We start from the raw sequence: 22,993 nt of genomic DNA, 5'->3' as shown, positions 1-22,993 counted from the left end.
TCCTGATGGCTGCATAGTATTCCATTGTGTTATATGTAACCCACAGTTCCTTCAGCCACTCATCTGTTGAAGGGGCATCTCGGTTGTTTCCAGAGTCTGGCTATTGTAAATAGCGCTGCAATGAATATAGGAGTAAGGAATGGAATTTTTGTATTGTATTTTTGTTGTTTCTTGGGTATATTCCTAGAGTGGTATAGCTGGATCGTATGGAAGCTCATTTCCAGTTTGTGAAGGAATCTCCATATCGCTTTCCATAAAGTTGTACTAGACGGCATCCCACCAGCAGTGAAAAAGAGTTCCTTTCTCTCCACATCCCTGCCAGGCACTGCTTGTTTTCCTTTTTTGTGATGTGTGCCAATCTCAGTGGCGTGAGGTGGTACCCTCATAGTAGTTTTGATTTGCATCTCCTGATGATTAGTGATGTTGTAACATCTTTTCATGTGCCTTTTGGCATTTGCCTTTCTTCTCTTTCAAAGTGTCTGTTCATTTCTTCTCCCCATTTTTTGATGGGGTTTAGTTGTTTTTTTTTCTTGTATAGTTCTGTCAGTACCTTATAAAATTTTGGATATTAGCCCTTTTACTGATGTGTATTGGGTGAATAATTTCTCCCACTCAGTGGGGGTGGCCTTTGTATTCTGGGCACTATTTTCCTTTGAGATGCAGGAAGCTTTCAGCTTAATATAGTCCCATCTGTTTTTCTCTGCTTCCACTTGCTTGGAAAAGTGCTGTCTCCTCCTTAAAGATGCCTTTAGTCTCAATGGTCCTGGAGTGTTTCACCTACATGTTGTTCTATATACCTTATAGTTTCAGTCTGATATCAAGGTCTTTAATCCATTTGTATTTTACCTTTGTACTTGGTGTTAGCTGTGGGTCTGAGTTCGCTTTTTTGCAAGTGGCTAACCAGTTGTGCCAACACCACTTGTTGAATAGGCTTTCCCTGCTCCATTTAGGATTTCTTGCTCCTTTATCAAAAAACAAGGTGGTTATATGTCTGAGGGAACCTTCTCTGAGTACTCAAGCATATTCCACTGATCTGAGGGTCTGTCTTTATTCCAATACAATGCTGTTTTATAACTGTTGCTTTGTAATACAACTTAAAATTGGGGAAAGTAATGCCTCCATATTCCTTTTCCCAAGGAGTGCTTTAGCTATTCGAGGTTGTTTGTTGTTCCAGATGAATTTCACAAGTATTTGATCCACTTCTTTGAAGAATGTCCTGGGTATCTTCAGAGGAATCGCGTTAAATCTGTACAATGCTTTTGGAAGTATTGCCATTTAATGATGTTGATCCTGCCAATCCATGAGCATGGTATGTGGTTTCCATTTCCGTGTGTCCTCTCTTATTTCGTGGAGCAGTGTTTTTTGTAGTGTTCTTTGTATAGATCCTTCACATCTTTAGTCCAGGTTGACTCCAAGATATTTTGAGTTTGTGTGGAACTAATGTGAATGGGATTGTTCTCTTAATGTCCATTTCTTCCCTATCATTATTAGTGTATAAAAATGGCCATTGATTTTGTGTGTTAATTTTGTAGCCTGCCACTTTGCTATACGAATCTATTATTTCTAGAAGCTTTTTTGGTAGAGTCTTTAGGGTTTTCTAAGTAGAATATCATGGTCATCTGCAAACAGTGAGAGCTTGACTTCTTCCTTTCCTATCTGGATTCCCCTTGATATCTTTTTCTTGCCTAATCGCTATAGCAAGTACTTTCCAGTGCTATGTTGAATAGTGAGTGGTGAGAGAGGAGACTAGCCTTGTCTTGTACCAGAATTTAGAGGAAAAGGATTTTAGTTTTTTCTACATTGAGGATAATATTTGCCACTGGCTTCTGGTAGATGGCTTTGACTATATTGAGAAAGGTTCCTTTTATTCCTATCTTGCTGAGAGTTTTCATCAAGATGGGTGTTAACCTTATCAAATGCTTTTTCTGCATCTATTGATATGACCATGTGATTTTTATTTTTGGTTGTTGTTATTTTTGTGTATTATATTGATAGATTTACGAAATGTTAAACCAGCCTTGCATTCCTGGGATGAAATCCTACTTGATCAAAAGTGAATGATCTTCTTGATGAGGCACTGGATTCCTGTTCGCCAGGATTTTGGTTGAGGATCTTTACATCTGTGTTCATCAGGGATATTGGTCTGTAATTTTCTTTTTTGGCGGCATCTCTATCAGGTTTTGGTATTAAGGTGATGTTGGCTTCATAAAAGCTATTTGGAAGTATTCCTGTTTTTTCGATTTCCATAAAAGAGCCTGGCCAGAATTGGTAGTAGTTCCACTTGAAAGGTTTGAAAGAATTTCATTCGTGAATCCATCAGGGCCTGGGGCTTTTGTTTTTGGGTAATATTTTTGATTACAGTTTTAATTTCCTCCATAGTGATGGGGGGTGTTTAGATATGCTACCTCTTCTTTTTTCAACCGTGGAAGGTTATATGTAGTTCAGAAATTTATCCATTTCTTCCAGGGATTCTCATATTTAGTGGCATAGAGTTTCTCAAAGTATTCTCTGAATACCCTTTGAATCTCTGCAGTATCTGTAGTGATCTCCCCCTTTTCATTTCTAATACGCGTTATCAAGTTTCTCTCTTTCTTTTGTTTTGTGAGTTTTGCCATGGGTCTATCAATCTTGGTTTATTTTTTCCAAAGAAACCAACTTCTGCTTTCGTTGATCTTTCGGATTGTTTTTCTGGGTTTCCACTTCGTTGATTTTGCTCTCGTCAGCTTTGTTATTTCCTTCTGTCTCCCTATTGTTGGGTCCTTTTTGTTGAGCACTTTCTAGTTCTATTAGCTGTGTCATTAAGCTACTCATGTAAGCTCCTTCTTCCTTCCTAATGTGTGCTTGCAAAGCTATAAATTTTCCTCTCAGTACTGCTTTTGCTGTGTCCCATAAGTTCTGATAGTTTGTGTCTTTATTGTCATTTGTTTCAGGAACCTTTTGATTTCCTCCTTGATTTCATCTCGGACCCCACTGGTTATTGAAGTATGAGGCTGTTTAACTTCCAGGTGTTAAATTTTTTTCTTCTGTGTCCCTTTGCAGTTCACATCTAACTTCAGAGCCTTGTGGTCAGCAAAGGCAGCCTGCAAAATGTCTATCTTTTTTATTTTATGGAGGTATGTTTTTATGTGCCAGCACGTGATCTATCCCTGGAGAAATGATCCGATGTACATGAAAAAAAGAATGTGTATCCAGGTTTCTGAGGATTAGAGTGCCCTATATATATCTACTAGCCTCTTTCCATCCATTTCTCTTTTCAGGTCTAGTATATTTTTGTTGGGTTTCCATTTTGGTTGACTTATCAAGTGTTGACAGCCTGTGTTGAGGTCTCCCACAATTATTGTGTTATTATTGATATCCTTCTTAGATTTGTCAACAATTGTATTAAATACTTTGCTGGACCCTCTTTCGGTGCGTATATGTTTAGGAGAGTGATTCTTCTTGCTGTACAAAATCCCTTGATTAGTACGATAATATCCATCTTTGTCCCTTACAACTTTTCTGAGTATAAAGTTTGTGTCATCTGATATTAGTATGGCCAACCCCACCTTTTTTAAGGGTGTTGTTTGCTTGAATGATTTTCCTCCAGCCTTTGAATTTTTGAGTCTATGTTTATTCTGACTATTCAGGTGTGTGTTTCTTGTAGACAGCAGAAGGTTGGTTTCAGTTTTTTGATCCATTTCGCCACTCTGTGCCCTCTTAAACTGGTGCATTTAGTCTGTTGACATTGAGAGAAATAATTGTCATGGGATTTATTGCCATCTTTGTGTAGAAGTTTGGTGTGTTTTTTGTTCTGTTCCTTGTTTTTTAGAGTAGATCTTTCAGTTTTTTCTTTTAAGGCTGGGTTGTGAGTCTGCAAAGATTTTGAGCTGTTGTTTATCTGTGAAGCCGTGTATACATCCTTCAAACCTGAAACTGAGTTTTGCTGGGGTGCAGTATTCTTGGCGAGAGGCATTATTTCATTGAGTTTTGCATCTACGTCCCACCACTGCCTTCTGGCCTTGAGTGTTTCTGGTGACAGGTCTGCTGTAAATTTCAAGGATGCTCCCTGGAATGTAATTTCCCTTTTCGATCTTGCTCCTTGCAGTATTCTATCTCTATCGGTGGGTTTCATCATGGTGACTAGGAAGTGTCTTGGGGTGTTTCTACTGGGGTCTTTTTTAGCTGGTACTCTTCGGGCATGCAGGATTTGGTCACATGTTTTCTTTAGCTCTGGTAGTTTCTCTGTGATGATGTTCTTAACCATTGATTCTTCCTGAAGATTTTCTTCTTGGGTCTCTGGAACTCCAATGATTCTAAAGTTGTTTCTGTTGAGCTTATCAAAGAATTCTATTTTCATCTGCTCATATTCTTTGAGTAAATTTTCCATTGTCTGATATTTGATTTGAGGCTTTTTTCCAATCTCTTCTGCTGTGTAAAGTTGTTATGCATCTCGTCTTCTAAAGCACTAATTCTATCCTCAGCTACTGTTAACCTGATGGAAAGCTCATCCATTATGTTCTTCAATTCGTCTACTGAGTTTTTCAGACCTGTTATCTCGATCTGATATTTCAGTTTGGAGTTTTCTGATGTTCTATCTTCATATTCTCTTGATTTTATTAGTGTTCTGATTTATACTTTCTTTGATTTCTGTTAGCAACCTCCATATTTCGTCTCTAAACTCCATTTCTGAAAGACTGCTTAGGTAGTTGGCCATTGTTTGGGTCATCAGAGTTTCCAATCTTCATTTTCTATGGTAGAAGTTGGTCCTGCGTAGTCTCCCATTGTCACGTTTACGCTGTGGGTTTTTCTACGTGTTGTGGTGTACTCATTGGCTAGGTGGAGTGAGCGGCCGCTCTGCTGCACTTCATGGCCATGCTCCGGCCCCCAAACACTCACCTCAACCGAGGCAAGCCATCAGGGAATGCCTGGGGAAGCCCCCAAATGTCTGCCAAGCTAAGGAAACCAGCGAAATTCTCTTGTCCACAACTCCAACAGAAAACACACGCCTCAGCGGAGACACACCTTGAAGAGATTAATGCTGGAGGAGATCAAAGTTCCCAGGTTGATGCAGGCTGGGGGAGGTCCCAAAATGTCTGCAGAGCCTAGGGGTCCAGCAGTCAGCCTTATCCGCAATCCGGCCCCCAAACACTCACCTCAGCCGAGGCAAGCCGTCAGGGGATGCCCGGGGAAGCCCCCAAATGTCTGCCAAGCTAAGGAAACCAGCAAAATTCTCTTGTCCACAACTCCAACCAACATATTAATTCTTATTATTGAGTATAAATTGAAACCTATAAAAGATATTGTATATATTTTAGATTTTATTTCATTAGCAACCATACTATTTTTATAACTAAAATGTAAGTTAAAGATTTGAAAATAATGACTGGATGGTATAAATCACTATGTGATCCTTCCAAGCAACAGTTTAAGGTAACGTACATAGAGTAAGCTGGTTGACATCAGATAGGTCTATGATTATTAATCATTTGTCTACAATTATTGCTGGTTTGTTTCATTGTTATTTTACATTTCACTTCAGTCATTTCTTTCTGTCAATTAATTTTGGTCCCTGGGATTTAATTCATTATAAGTAAAATGCCAGTTATAGTTTCTATCTTCGTTACATACCTTGCATATAATATTTTCTATGGTTGTCGAGCAGATCTTCTGAGCTTCTGTGACTATAATGAGCTGTAATGCAGGGATTATACCATTCTAGGATTGCATACAGAACCTCACATAAGGATACATAAACACATAGCACTCATCCTCAACTGAGTCTAAAATTAAAAGAACATATTCTTCTAAAGTTGTCACTATATAACCATTTTTTATTTTAAAATAATTTTTTTAAATTTTAGACACATATCCCTGAAAGTAATAGATATCAAAAACATCCTTAAAATATTAGCTCTAAATTCAACTAAAAAATTAAATTAAAAAAGAGGAATACACTCCATCAGATGAAATTCACCCCCCAGCATTTTAGGATTTTTCAACAAATGCAATTGATTAACACAATTTGTAACACTAATTGAATGAAAGTCAAACTATATGATTCATATCAATCAATCCAAAGAAAGCTTTAGACAAGTTCCAGTATCTATTTTATGATAAATAAATCTCAACAGTATAGGGCTAGATTGATTTTTTTAAATTTAGTAATGCCATCTATTACAAAAACTACTTTCAGTCTCATTTTTCAATGATAAAAAGCTAAACAATTCCCTTGAAGATTAAAGGAAAGGAATATTCATTGTTTCCCATTTTTATTCATATAGAATTAGAAGTCCTAGCCAGAGCAATCAAGCAAGAAAAAACAAAATTAAAAAAATTTAAAAACAAAAATTTAAATTATCCCATTTTGAAGATGATGTGTTAATATGTAGAAGAGCCCAAAATGTTCCCAGAAAAGTTCTAAGAAGAACAATAAAGTAGCTGGCTATAAAGTCAATTATGTATTAATTGATTGTATTCTTATATAAAAAATGAACCAGATTAAAAAGACCAATTAGGGGCCAGAGAGATAGCATGAAGATATGTTTCTTGCCTTACATGCAGAAGGACAATGGTTTGAATCCCAGCATCTCTCGAGCCTGCGCAGGGGGGTGGTGGTTGGTGGTGGTGGGTGGTGGGGGAGATTTCTGAGTTTAGAGCCAGGAGTAGCCCCTGGGTGTTACTGGGTGTGACCCACCTCCCCCAAAAAAAGACCAATTAGTTTTATCCCAGTTAAATTAACATTCCCCAGAAATTCAAGTATCTAAGAATAAGCTTAACAAAAGACATGCAAGCTCAGGTACCATGATAACTTTAAATCAGAAAATGATAGAAGAAAACCAATATGAAATGGGAAAAATAGTCCAAGATTATGCATCAGGGAGAAACCAATTTTGTTAAACTTTCTATCCTATCCTTCTAAAGTAGTATATATATTCAATGCAATTTACATTCAAATTAATTTTTCAAGTACCTAGAGAAAGTCAATAATAAGTTTGTATTGAATCTGAAAAAAAATAATCCAAGACATATTGAAAAATAAAATATGTGGTTGTATCTCATTACCTAATTTGGAGTTGTAATGTATAGGTAGAGTGATTTAAAGCGTGAATTTTGCTGGAAAATAGATAGTTTTACCTGATAGATGGGTCATAATATAATACTCCAAGACTTAAAAAGCTTTATGAAATGGACAATTAATATTTGATAAAGGAGCTGAACACATACAATAGTATAAAGATAATCTCTCAAACAAATGGTGATGGAAAACTGGATAACTACATGTAAAAATTAAAGCTTTATTTATATCTCACATTTTATACAAGGTCAATATTTCAGAAGTGGATCAATTATTTTTATATCTTATTAGAACAGTAAAGTACATTCAAAAATATTGATAGAATGGTCTAAATTTTAAACCCCAAAAGCCTTTTGAGTGATATAATGCACATGCAAAAGAAAACAAAATCAAATAAGCAAATGGGACTGCATCAAACTGAAGTGTTTCTGCATGGCAAAAGAAACATGGTTAAAACTAGAAGACAGCTAACAGGATGGGAAAAATAATATGTGCATACAGTACATCAGATTGATAAAACAATAAATAGATAAAAAGTAATCACAAAGAATAATCAGGTGGGCACTTAAAAAATGCTCAGCATCACTTTGCATTCAGGTAAGTTATGAATGTCTGACAACATTCATGAATTCCGTGTATGTATGACCACATATTTGATTTATACCAACAAAAATTTCCTAGTAGGCCAGGGATAATAATTTTTTTAGCTCTTTATGGGTAATTAATTTAAAGGATGTTCTGTGTTTTCCAGCAAACTGATGCCCTGCTTTGTCCTGGTGAGACCATGTGGTGTCTATGTGTTTTATTTTATTTTTTTATTTTAAATAATACTTTATTTAGGCACTATGATTACAAACGTGTGTAGTTTGGGTCTCAGTCATGAAAAGAACACCATCCGCTTCACTAGTGCAATATTCCAGTGCCTCGGTGTTATAGATCATTGAACTCTCTGTCCAGTCTTCCGGTTCTATGTTTATGAAACCTAGGTGCTTTCCTGTGGACATTGAATGCATAAAACAGCTTTGATGCTTGATGAAAATGTTGAATAACTGAAAAGCAAATATAAAAATGTTTTAATTACCTCTTTCATGTCCTCTCTCAAACTGAGGCTGATAGCCACTAGAAGGACTCCACCCATTTTCAGCATTTTTTTTTTTGCTTAATCTTTACCCCCATTCTATTGCTTTTTCTTTCCATCAACAAAACCACACAAACTCGATTTATCTAGCTTAGACTCTCAAATGAGTGAGAAACAAGGGAGGGGCACCAGAGACCAAACTGATGTATGATCACTGATAGTAAGCTAGACAAAGAGGGGACCACCTACTCTAGCAGCCCGGGGGTGATGGTGGGGGATATGGTTTTGCCAGAAAGGGAACGAGGAAGTGTAGAGGACAAAGTTGGTGGTGGGTATTCCCCTGATTCAATTTTAATATGTACCTAAAACACTAATGTGAAAGATATGTAATCCACTATGATCAAAATAAAAATTAAAAAATAATAATTAATCAATAAAAAGAAGGCCGTTGTCTTATCTAGATAAAAATCAACCAGTGATAATATCTCAAATAATTAAGTGAAAATGATTATAATAGTTTTCAGTATTACTTTTATGTAATTATATTAAGAATGGAATATTTTCTTTGTATTAAAATTCTCTATATTAATATAGTTAAACTTCAACAGATTAAATTCTTCCTTTGGATTATTAAATACAGGAAGCCATAACTCAGTGCTAGTTCTTGCTATGATGATAGGAGAATGCAGTCAGTTTGTTCTGCATGTTAAAAGGTTTATAGTCAATGGTAACTCTGGGAAACCTTGGCTGATAATAATCTGCCACCTTTAATAAGTGTCTGAAAAGAGTTCAAGGTCAGAATAGCAAAAACATAAAAATGACTCTAATAAGAATTTGCCTGGTCAGCTAGAGAAATTTATAATTTCTGTCATGTTCCATTGGCTATAAGTCAGTCATGTGGCAAAAGTCAAGACAATCTGAGTAATTTAGTTCAAATTCATGCCTAAGAATATAAGGACATAGATTTAATGAATAGTCAATGTGTAATTTTCTTGAACAGCCAGATACAATGTTTCATACATGGGATTGATTGAAAAACAGGACTATATACTCTATAATTCTAAGAAATAAGATCTGAAATCATTCATCAGAAGTCTCCTTTACAATGGTCAGAGGAAAAAATGCTTTGTGTCTGTGAGAGTAGGGCAGGATCTAGTGTGATTCTTGCTTTCCTTAGTTTATACCAAAATTACTCCAATTTCTTTGTTTTTTCATAGCATGATCAAACCTTGTGAGTCTTCTGTAAATCAGTGTCTACATATTTTTTTTATACTCTTTTGGTGTTGGCGCAACACTTACTGTTGTTTGAAACTGATTCCTTGCTATGCTATCCTTCCTAGGATTCCTTGAGGAATCACATGCTGTGTCAAGGATCAAATAGGAGTTTCTGCCATCAATCAAGTCAGCATCTATTCCCTGTATTATTTCTGAAGCCCAAATTTAGTTTCTTCATAAGGGCACCCATTGCTGGATTAAAACCTATCAAATTTATTAAGATACTAATGTAACTTAAATAAATTTACAAAGATATTATTTCAAAATACTATTATATTCAAAAGTATCAGAATTAGAAATTAAACATAGAATTAAACCTTGGATGCAAAATGTAATCCACAAATATCAGACACTTCGACATTTTTAATTGTAACTGACTTTGAGTGTCATACTTATGAATAATTAAAAAAGTCCCATTTATTTAATAACCGATACCAGGATACTTTTAACAATAACCAAAACATGTTTTTCAGTTGTGAGTACTCTTTGTTATATGAGAGTTCCAACTTTTTAAAAGATATCATGGCACATTTTCTTACCTAATGATGACTAGAGAGAATATGAAGTTATTTCCCTTGCCCATTAATATCCTGCCAAGAGAACATGAATATTTTCAAAATTTTAAAATTAAAGTAGAAATGAACAAAGCAGGGTAGTTTCTAACAGTAATGATATTGCCAAATTACTTTTCAGGTCAGATATCACACTTTTGATTGAACATTTTGCATTTGAAAAATTTATATTGCATTTTCTGGCAGAGAGTGACTAAGATTAAGTCTCTATAAATGAGAAATGTTATTAACAGGAAATAATTCAACAGAAAGGCTGTTCACCACCAGTTAATCCATTTCTGGGAACAAACCTATAATATCATGATACCAAATTTAAAGTCTGTATTTTTAAATAAATTATGGATTAACAGGATTAACACGTTTTGGCCTTTACTTTTTAAGCATAATATATTCTAGTTTTCTTGCTAGCTTTTGGAAAATAAGCGACAGATGTAGTATTAATCATGAAGGTCTGTAAATATAAATATTTCAAATTAATCCAAATTACAGTATGTTTTAAATGAACCAATTTCATAGCTAATATTTTATTTATGATTAAAAGTTAACTATAGATTCTTAACTTGTTCTGTCACATAAAAGATTTGACTAATGATTTTGATGGCTCTTCTACAATAAAACACTTCCCAATTATTTTCTTTCCTGTTTTTTCTTTCTTTTTTCCTTCCCTCCCACTTCCCCTTCCTATTTTTTCTTTTCTTTTTTGGAAGTTGAATTAGAGAAGTTTATTACTCACAGGGAACTAAATGCACAGTGTACTTTCAGGATTCACAAGAAGCGGTCTGGACAGAGTGCAGGACAGAGTGTCTAATAATATCTGAATTACAGTCCTTTGTTAGGGTTGGGGAATGGAATTCTTTGGAATTTCTGGTCTTAGGCTACATTGGTGAATTTAAATAAGAAAAAGCAGGTTTTGGGGAAACTTTGCAGAAGTCTTTTTTCATTTTAATTAAATTTTATTGTGGCTCTTTTCCTCTCTTTTTATTTATTCTTTCTCTTTCTCTTTCTTTTTTCTTTCTTCGTTCTTTCTTCTTTTTCTTTATTTTTTCTTTCTTTCTCTCTTTCTCTTTCTTTCTTTCTTTCTTTCTTTCTTTCTTTCTTTCTTTCTTTCTTTCTTTCTTTCTCTTTTTCTTTCTCTCTCTCTTTCCTTCCTTCCTTTCTTCTTTCTTTTCCTTCCTTCCTTCCTTCCTTCCTTCCTTCCTTCCTTCCTTCCTTCCTTCCTTCCTTCCTTCCTTCCTTCCTTCCTTTCTCTCTCTCTCTCTCTCTCTCTCTCTCTTTCTTTCTTTCTTTCTTTCTTTCTTTCTTTCTTTCTTTCTTTCTTTCTTTCTTTCTTTCTTTCTTTCTTTCTTTCTTTCTTTCCTTCTTTCTTTCTTTCTTTCTTTCCTTCCTTCTTTCTTTTTCTTTTTCTCTTGTCATTCACACCTTGTAATTTAGTTTTTCATATTCAGGCATATCATAATTAAACTCTAATTTCATAATTAATCTGAATATCCTTCCACCAATGTTGCAAGTTCCCATCCCAACCTCACCTGTTATTCCCTAAACAAAAACATTTTAAAATTAAATTGTTGTAGTTCTTTTTTTTTTTTTTTTTTTTTTGGTTTTTGGGCCACACCCGGTAACGCTCAGGGGTTACTCCTGGCTATGCGCTCAGAAGTTGCTCCTGGCTTGGGGGACCATATGGGACGGGGGGATCGAACTGTGGTCCGTCCAAGGCTAGCGCAGGCAAGGCAGGCACCTTACCTCTTGCGCCACCGCCCGGCCCCAAATTGTTGTAGTTCTAATCTCATAATAGTATTGATTCTTGGGGCTGGAGAGATAGCATGGAGGTAATGCGTTTGTCCTGCATGCAGAAGGATAGCGGTTGAATCCTGGCATCCCATTTGGTCCCCAGAGCCTGCCAGGAGCAATTTCTGAGCATAGAGCCAGGAGTTTCCTCTGAGCACTGCCGGGTGTGACCCAAAAACAAAACAAAAAAAAAACAAAAAAACAAAAAAATAGTATTGATTTTTATGGTTTAGATACATACAATACCTTGACTTCTTCATACCACCAATGCGTCCAAAGTTTCTAATCTTTTGTAACCTTTTGTAACCTCTAAATTATCTCTTCTTACTCCTGACATTTTTATCTTTAAATCTAGGGCCAAGAGAACTAAAATTTTATGTTTTCTTGTTATTAAGACATTGAATTTAATAGAATCACTGACTCATGAAAATCCATGACATAGCCTCCTCATTAAATGTTCTTACTCAAGCATGAAAGAGAAAACAAATAAAACAAAAATAAAAGATAAAATATCATCTTAGCAAAGTTAAGATTGACTTAAATTCTATTTATATTTGTTTTAGAAAGATTTTTAAATTATAAATAATATGTGTGCTGAAATTTCAAATAAAGATGAATCTCAAAATACTTGGTGAAAAAATTTTTTATTATTCTTTTTGTTTGTTTGTTTTGGGGGGGACCACACCCTGCGGCACTCAGGGCTTTCTCCTGTCTCTCTGCTCAGAAATTGCTCCAGGCAGGCTCAGGGCCATATATAGTGCTGAGAATTAAACCCAGATCTATCCTGGGTCAGCTGTGTGTAAGGCAAACTCCCTTCCACTGTGCTATTTCTCTGGCCCCTCTTCTTATTATTCTTATCTCATTGTTTTAACTTGTCCTCATACACAAGTGACCACCACGTTTAGCCTTGCTATGTATACATTTCTTTGTGAAAAACTTAATACTCTTCAGTATTCATTACCCCCTCTTTTGATAACCTGGAATTTTAAGTGCACATAGCTGAAAGAAACAAAAACTATTTCCCAAAAACAATTGTAAGTAGGACTTGCCAGATGAGTTATAAAAATGAAAACTATATAAAACCTTACCTTGTGTATGTCCTTTGGCCTTTTTTGTTTCTAAGTCCTGAGACAAGATTAGTGGATGAATAGAAGTTTAGACTGTGAGAAAAAACAAAAGTGATCTAAAATAGCCTGAATTGACCTAGTAGTCAATTGATTTCTGAAAATGTCAAAGAACAAAGTTATCTTCTGAAACTTGTTCTAATTTCTGACACTTATTAATAGTGAAAAATAAACCTGTCTTAAAAATGTGAAACACTAAAATATTGATATATTTAACTGAAAAATAAGAAATAATTGTTAGTTTGTATTGTGCTTACTTGAAGAAATATAAAACCTAATTAAAGCTATTAAAGTTCAAATTTGTTAATTTCTGAAGCTTGATTAAAAATATTCTGGAATCTATGATTCCATTGAAAATGATTTGAAAGAATGTCAAATCAATAGAAATGTAAAAAAAATAAAATACCGTAACCCCATCTATGTCCCATAGTAACACTGTGTTAATAGGCCTTCTTAATGAATAATCTCTGTAGAGATACAAAATTAACAAAATTTCCGAGGAACATGGTTTTATTTATTTACTTATTTAATTTAGTTTTTTGGACCTTACCGGGTGGTGGCTTAGGGGTTACTTCCACTTCCTGGTTTTGTGCTCAGGAATTACTCCGACCATCGGGAATGCATAGGATCAAATCCGAATCAGCTGCATGTAAGGGCAAGAGCTCTACATGTTATACTATTAGGGACACTATTTTTAGATGGAAAAACTCAGGGATCTTTACATTATGATGGCAGAGGTAGCCTTCCTCCACACTCCTCACCCATACTGCCAGAAGCCACAGCAACCTAACCCACAATATGTTGTCATTGTACTGTAAACTCATGAACTAAGTTCTACAGTTTTCTTGATTTCATGGAGCATGGGGGCCTCACAACAACTCCAAATTCCTCAATACTGTCACCCCCAAATTAAATAAAAAAATAGCATAAATGCCAATTTTGCTCAATAAACAAGAACACCCAAAATCTCTAGATGCAACCAACAGCTTAGTTATTAAAAACTTCATTAAGCTAATGAAGCCATTGAGCAGTATAAACAGTTTTCCTCAAATTTTCTTTTGGTGGTAAAGGAGGGAAGGTTACAATTATGGTGGGATTAATGATGAAACATCAAATTCTAGAAACAATGTTATTTGTATAGTTTTGTAAACCACATGCTTAAATAAATTTGGTGGGCAGGAAAAGTTGCACTGCTAAAGGGAAGTGTACATTTTATGACAAAACCACAACTACAAACAACCGTTTTTAACCACTGAGTCAAATTAAAGAAATTAATAGTAATAAATAAATAAATACAAATATAGTTGTTCCAATAAGATGAAGGAGAGTAGGAAAATTGGAAAGTAATCAATAAATAATTTAAGATGAAAACAATCATCTAAATTTCATATCTTTAATAATTATATAAAATTTTGCATGTTTGATAGAAATAAAGTGAATTGTATATTTAGGCTGAAAATTTGTACTTTTTATATTATGTTAATTTTGTTTCAATGAAAACTTACAACTAATAACCTACTTGTCTATCTCTAATGTCATGGTGAGAAGTCTATATAAAAATAGTGCACAAAGGGGCTGGAGTGGTGGCACAGCGATGGGGGCATTTGTCTTGCATGCTGCTGACCTAGTGTTGGGTTACTGATCCTACCCTAATCAATAATTGTGCCCCCACCCTAGGGGTGTGACGTGGTGATAGTGATTATTAGATTATTAGATATTCCTTACTTGGTATTTCTGCTCCCACTCTAGGGTGGTTGCCTGATCTTGTGTATAAAAGCAAGGGTCTGAGGAAGGCTGGGGGGTCATTCTGGGACTGATTCATCAGCCTTATCCACTGAATAAAACTGAATAAAAAATATCAATCTCCTGAAGCCTGACTGCCTGTGAATTTTCTTACCCGCCGCTATCCTGAGCCCTCAGATCCGGCTGACTGAGCAGGGTGGCAGATGAGTGGTTCTGAGCTGGAGGAAAAACACCTCATCCTCCATCCCATCACCTTCCATCCCCATCAAGGGCTAATTTGCTACACCTAGGACTGACCACAGTTGGAAACCCCGGCTCACCAAATGGGTCCCCCCCGAACCAGGAACAATTTTCTGAGTGCGTAGCCAGTAATAACCCCTGAACATCACTGGTGTTGGACCAAAAACCAAAATAAAAAAATAGCGTACAAAATAGTTTGTATTATAAAACCATTGATATTTGTATAAAATATTCAGTTTATTTGATTGGGTTTGTTTTGCCAATGAAACAACAGAGTTTATTAGACTCAGAGCCAGGGACTGTGTGTCTAGACCCACTGTGAACTTAGTGAACTCATTTTCTTTTAGGCCTGTTTCTATAGTCTCATGAGTTGCTCTTTTCCCCAGTAACACTTCTTGGGCCTTCTCCTTCCTCTTCTCCTTTAAACTGGTCATAATTGCCTGGTACTATCCAGCCAACCTAATAAGCCAGGCCCACCATATAGCAACCTAGGTGGGGGGACCAGTTGAAGAAGAAGGAAGATGAAAATTGCAAGAGAAAAACTGGATACTGTGGAGAGGGTCGGAGGCTAACAAAGAAGATTCCCAAGATCTGAGTACACTTAAATCTTTTTTCTCTATTAAGCCTTATTAGTTCTGTACTGACTTGCTAAAAACCACTGTGCCCTCTTAGCATAAGTTGAGCCTTTGGCATTCATGTATTGGCCACTACAGTATCCACAAGCTGTTTTGAGCTAGCGTCATCATCTTTCATATAAACATATTTAATCAGAATACAACTTTTTTGTCATGTGAGGAATTTCATAGAAACTTTTTAATCACTGGGGTTTCTTCTTTGCAGCAATTAATAATGGAAGGATTGCTGAGATAGGTTAGGGGACATAAAAATAGTATAATCCTTGATATCCCATATGATCCCTGAGCAATACTGCTTATATGTGACCCACCCAATTAAACAGAATACAGAAATTAGAGATGTGCAATGCAAATTAATTTTCTCACTCATAAAAATATTAATTTTCTATTATAAATTATTGAGTTGGCACATTGATGACCAATAATGGATTATTCATTAATACTTTTATATTATATATAGAAAAGTGATCATTTATAATAATAGATTCATATTGGACTTATTTAAAACATAAATAAGTGCTATGTTATAACACTAAAAAATAAAACAGGTTGGACCCAGAGAGATAGCACAGCAGCGTTTGCCTTGCATAGCAGCCGATCCAGGACCAAAGGTGGTTGGTTCGAATCCCCGGTGTCCCATATGGTCCCCCGTCGCCTGCCAGGAGCTATTTCTGGAGCAGACAGCCAGGAGTAACCTCTGAGCACCGCCGGGTGGTGTGGCCCAAAAACCAAAAATGAATAAATAAATAAATAAATAAAGCAGGTTAAAAAAAAAGACAAAAATAATTGTTCAAATGAGGAAAAAACATATGAAGGAATCATGAGACTTTGGGTCTTTTGCTTATTTGTGTCTGATTAAATGTTATTGATTAGTTGAAAAATTATTTTCCAGAAGAATATTATTTCCCTTCACCTATGATCTTATTTTCTGGTCACTGGCACCAATATTTAAATCTTCTAAACAGAGTTGTAAACATTGATATCAGAATAGACTTTTCACTGTCCTGTGTTCAGATATTTAATATTTCCTCTCAAGAATTTGTGTATAAATACTTTCATCACAACCTTGTTCAGTCTACATATTTTGCTAAAACATTTCTAAGGCTTTTCTGTCTGGAAAACTAAATGATTTCATTTCTCAGACAATTTTGTCAGTCTGTGTGAACACATATTTGATCTGCATGGTTGCTCTCCATCCAGTTTAAAAGTGTCCAGTGTTTCTAAATTTTCATATCAAGATTTTTAAAAAGCTTCACAAGGGACCCTTAGCACTACTTCATTTTTGTCACCAGCCCACTTCAAGCTATTTTCTCTCTCATTTACCACATTGCTACTTTCACATTGAATCCTAGTTACCATTTGAAATCAATTTTTTTCACATATCAGGGAATAAATGTTTTATTTTGCCTGAGGCATTTTTTATATACATCTTCTTATATAATGTAAGAGAGAAACATATATATTAATTTATCTAGAATTATAAATTTTTTAACAAAATTTCAACTATACATCAGCCAACTGTTAATTCTCTAAAATCAATCAATGAAATAGTCACCCATAATTTATAGTTTTAAATCATTTTATAACAATTTTTAATTTTTATCTGTAATGTAAAATAATTTTTATTCTTCAAAATAGTTTTTATATATACTATTGGAGATATATATTGAGTGAATAAATAAATATATAGAATTTATAAATATCCCTAAAATAACACAGTAGAAAATAATAACAACATAGACTGCTGCTTGCTAAAAATACTTTATAAATAAAATATTTATTAAAACAGAAATAAAACAATGTTTGATGAATAATTTTCCAAAACTATTTGAAAAATCATGCCTTTTAAATATATTTATTTTGTCACATAGAAGTTGTTTATAACATTATTATTTAAGATACATTGATTTTATGTTATGTGAATATTATCCTTAACTATTATTAATATGTCCAGTTTAGTACTGCTAACCACATACTTTACTGGGAAAAAATATCTTTCAGGCATGAAATTCATCAGCTTTCCACTTGTAACCCTAAATATCCACATCTTAAAATGAACAGGAATAAAAAAAAAAGCAAGAGGACTTTAAACACTATACACTAGAGATTTTTTCTAGAGATTTTTTCTATGAGGTAATATTAATGCTATGTAATATTAAAGAGGGGTGACTTGAAAAACAAAAATTGATGTTTTAAAAGACTGATAAACTATTGGAAGATAATTAATAAATAGTTATTTTGAAGTTCTGGAAAATTTTCAATCACTGTTATTCATTATATTTTTACTTTACCTAAGTCAAATTCCCTACTTACATTTTATTATTTTGAAGCTATTTCTAAAAGATAGGAATTATTAATAAAAAGGAAGAAAATATAGAAAGCTAATATCAATAACTGTGTTCTATTTCCATACAATAACCAAGAGCAACTAGTTATGGATCATTTGTTCTTAGAAAAGTACTTATTCTTTGGTATGCAGAAGGCATAAACAAAAATAGTGAAACAATTGAAAAGTATTATTTAGTAGTTCTTTAAAGAAGTGACTGAGAGATAGTTAAAAGGTTCTTTACACATATTTTGCACGTGGAATTGTGTAGGTATGGCACCAACTTAAACCCTAAAAGCACTACTCAAAGATTCCTGTACTGGGTCAACCAAAGTATAATTCTCCTAACACTCCCCAAAATCTGAAACAACCCAAATAAAAAATATAGAAGTGTAAAATGAAATAAATCTTGATTACATAAATACCATCATTTATACCAAAAGGGAGTAAAGATGCTAGACAATCAAAAGTTCATCACAATTTGAATGTACATTTTGCTACACTTTTTATAGTATATCATTTTTACATGATTTTTATTGTAAAAAGATTTTTTTATATTACAAAATAATTTTCATACTATAAAAATCTAAATTTGTGTTCAATTAAGAGAATTTATTGAAATAAAAATGGACTTGGACAAAAATATAGAGATGCCAAATACATTTTTGTTTCTAAAAGGTATTGATGAAAGTTTTATGGATTCTTATTTTGAAATAATATAATACCTCTAAGAAGGTATATTTTTAAAACATTTTAGCATAAAGATTGATGAACACATTTAGATAACTAAATAACGGGTGTACTGATTATGCAATATTTAAAAATTCCTGTATAATTAAAAATTATGAGTCCACAGGTATCACAATTATTTGCATTAGAGCTTTGGCTCTCTGGATAATATACCTAAGACCTCTATAAGAATTAGATTAGGTGATAATCTAATATATCAGATTAGTATAACTATAATAATAAAGCCTGGTATAGTATAAATATATGCCTTTTGGACAATATAGAGATTAATAAGGAAGCTGTGAATTGTAATGGAAGTATTCCTGTCTTATTTTTCACTTGAGCATTTGCTCTCAAACTAACACCATCTTGTACTTATGCGCATGTGTATGTTATTAGAAGGAAAATCAGAATGGCATTTTATTTTAGTATTCATATATATTATCAAGAAAACCATAAAAAGTAATTCAGGACAAGCTATGAGGTAGTAAACAATTTTTCAGAAAATATAAACTTAATGTTCTTATTATTTATCACAACAGCTAGGCTAACAGAAAATAGAAAACAAGTAAAATGTAATGATATTTTTGAGAAAATGAAAGAAAACACAAACTGTTAACAAAATTTCTCTCATAGTTCTATGGAGAATACTTAAATAAGTAAAATTATTGATAGCAAACCAACAAAATTAAGTTATCAAAAAAGATAAAAATATACAAGATCATTTAATTATTCATAGTCAATAATATTTAATATAATTATCAGGTCATCATTAGAGCAAAAATTGACAGATATTTTCTTTCAGTAATTTGGGCTGTAATTTATAAATTCTTCAAATAATGTCAATATTATATTTTATAATTTTGTGATGCATTCAAAATGAAAATTGTAAGAAGTAAGAAACAAAAATGAATTTGATAACATTCAATGAAAGTACGGCTTTCTTTTTCAGGTTTAAGTCGAAATTAAATCTCATACTTTGAGGGCAAATGCAATTGCTGTATGTAAATCTGAGACAAGTTTGAGAAATACCCAAAACATCATTACTGTCTCTAGGGTAAAATTTCTGCAAAATAGAACTGAAATGGGATGTGAACTTGCTTAACTAAAACATACTATTGTGTTGCTTCTTCTCTACTTCCTCTACTGTGTCTGTGAAGTAAATGAAGATTGCAGTGAATGAAGCACAGCAAAATGAAGCCACAAGTCCTAATTAGTACTAGGCTTCCCAATACTATTAATGAAAGAAATTTACTGGCTTGCGTTTTCAATAAGCAACGGTTTCTAGAATAATTGTGTTCTCTTTGTATAGAGGGAAGCATCCAGTAAATTATAAACTCATAGCCATTGAGATAGTTCATTGACTTATGCTTACTATGTATGAGGAATGGGTCCAAGGTATAATTGCTACAGATACATTGTAGGTAGTTTACCTACAGAATAATTATTGTCCAGGTAAATAAAAATAACCACTGAGCAGAGGAGGAGGTAATCTCATGATAGCACAAACATTAAGTTTAAGAGCAGTTATGAATTCATTTTGTTTAACTTCAAGTCCACGACCTTTAGCCATCATAATATTGTTTTAAATATTTGTTAATAGGCTTCTCAGTCACACTACTCTTCTCATTTAAGATTTATAGTCAGCCTAACTTCAACTTCAGTTTGACTTCCTATGAATATCTATCAATTAACCATGACTTAACTCTAATATTATAAGCAGTATAACGAGAGGTATAATATTATATTAACTGGATGCATACAAATACATGTAATATACTTATATGTATTAATACAGTATAATTTATTACTATTAAATTTGCAATTATTTTGTTTATGGATTTGATATAAGATAGTAACAACACTTATTTACTAGAAAAGTTAAATGAAATGATTATTTTTTAGATATTTTTATAATAAACTGAACATTTTTTGGAAAAAAAAATAATATATAATAGGCTATAGATTCTCCCCAACTATCTGTCTCTCTGTTTTAACTCCCCTTTGTGGAAAATTGAATTTGGGAGAATCTCAGATTCATTTTCAGGAGGCCCAAGATTACTCCATTGATTGATTTCTATTGATCCATGTGAATGCAAGGACAGAAGGTAATTTTGGTCTCTGTCCCTCATACAATAGACCTACATAGTAGGCATTAAGTCAAGAAATAATGGAAATGCAAAGTTAAACGATAAGACCTTATGAAAATTTGGATATTTATTCCTCCATTTCACAATATTCACAACAATAAAAGTAGAGCTACATAGATATTTTCTGAAATAACTAAGTTTTTATCTTTCTACATGTTCCAGAGTCTAATAAACTAAATACAACTTAAAGAAAAAGGAACAATTTTATTAATAGGAACAAAGATAGAAAATATATCTGAATTATATTTAGTCTAGAAATTAGGAAAAATTTTAAGACACTTATAAAGTCTCAATATTATAATGGAATTTGATGCACGTGAATAAAATCTACTACATAATAGACCATATTTACCAGGAAATTACCTTTAAAAAACAAATAAAATACTTATTAAAAAAGGTTGGCAAATTATCGATAAAAATATATTTGATTACCCAAAGACTTTTCCTGAAAACTGTGATTATGCAGATGATAATTTTGTTAAAGTTTTAATATTAATGGTCATTTAAGAGATCAAGTAAAGTTTTAAATGATATAAAGATGGTGCTTATGTTGATTCTCTTGAAAGCCATTCTTGTGGAAACTGAACTATCTAGACAATTCAGTAGAATCCTGAATTCAAAGGCAATTTGAAGAAATTTACGAACATGTGTACTTTGGTTATGGACATGCATGAGATTAGACAGATGTGTTTGGGATAACAATGCCATCTTCTCCTCCATTAAACATTAAGTTATGTTGCCTTTGCAGTTTCAATATTGCATGAAGTGGAATATTTGACAATAGTGTTTATTGATATATGGATAACTTTAAATTATTTTATAATTTAAAAAGGAAAGTTATAAGAAGAATATTGACAAAACACAGGATTGACAAAGACTTTCTGACTGAGATTTTTTGTTATCCTTCTACTTTACTATTGCATGGATTAATCTTTAACAAATAAATTGGAACTTGAATAATGTGGACTTTTATTTCTACTTTGAACTAACTTTGTTTTTTTTGTGATTCTAAAAACAGGACGGGATTTGTGCAATAATTGTGGATTGATGAATTCTATCTATTTCTTTTTTTGGAGGGGAAAAATTTGAAAAACAGTAAATCCATTTTTATTATTGAGGTAAAGCTGGTTTACAGATCACAAATGCTTATGTTTAATCTCGCAATATTACCAAACACAACACTCACCACAAAGTGGCCTTTGCCCTTCACAGCAAAGGACAAACATTAGAGACCTGTATTCCTTCAGTCCCCTCACCTTTTCTCTACATCACAAATTTATTTGCTAACTTCATATATATAGACAAGGGTCTATAGGTTTGTTTCCATCATATATTATATGCTCTTTTGCATACCTTCTTTATATTCAAAATAATGTGAGGACAGTGGTGGGTTTTTGTTTGTTTATTTGATTTTTTTAAATTTGTTTTTGTGTGTGTATTATATTTGACTCTGGCATGTCTGCTTAGTAACCTCTCATAGGCCCATCTACATTGAAAGAAAGATATGGATTCACTTTTTTCTAATTAACTTTTAAAAAATAATCTTTCTCTTGTGTACTAATTACTTGCAGTATTTTTCTTTTATAAATGATAAGCACATAAAAATCAGATAACTAAAGTATCTTAGTTCCACATTTAGTGATACACTTGGATAGAATACAAATGAATCTTTCTAAAAATGTGAAACTAATAATCTAATTCATCCACTATAGTAGTTCTTTTATCCTTTTTTTCCTAGTTAAATTTGTTGATATTAAATCACAAGGAAGTTTTAAAAAATATTTGGGGACACAGTCTACCATTATTTCTTTTATTTTCTGTATATAATAATTATGGTGTCTAAGTCACGGATAAAGGCTTGATAGCTAAAACCTAAGAAGAGAATAAATATTTTAGGTAAACTTTACCATATTGTTATTTTATCAGCATATTTTGGTTTGACATTGCAATTTAGTTTCACATAAAAACCCAAATTGTGTAAAAATAAATATTGCTTCATTTAATTTAGAAGGTTTTCATTGACACAAAGGCATGTATTCTTCTCTTGGACTCTACTGGAAATCAGACTGTTGGAATCAGTGGAGACTGAGATAAAAAGCATACCTATATAATAGGCAATGTTAAATAGGAATTTATCATTTTGTACTATAGTTATTTAAAACATATTTTTATTTTCTTATTCCTTGACTGACTGAAAATTAAAATTAAATTAAGTCTTAGTATCATTTTGTATGCTACCCTTGAATAAAATAGTAGTCACAGCAGATTTCAAGGAATTTAAT

This window comes from Suncus etruscus, chromosome 8 (assembly GCF_024139225.1).
Source record: "Suncus etruscus isolate mSunEtr1 chromosome 8, mSunEtr1.pri.cur, whole genome shotgun sequence".
In the NCBI taxonomy this organism is placed as follows: Eukaryota; Metazoa; Chordata; class Mammalia; order Eulipotyphla; family Soricidae; genus Suncus; species Suncus etruscus.
Note: the sequence above shows the minus strand (reverse complement) of the source record.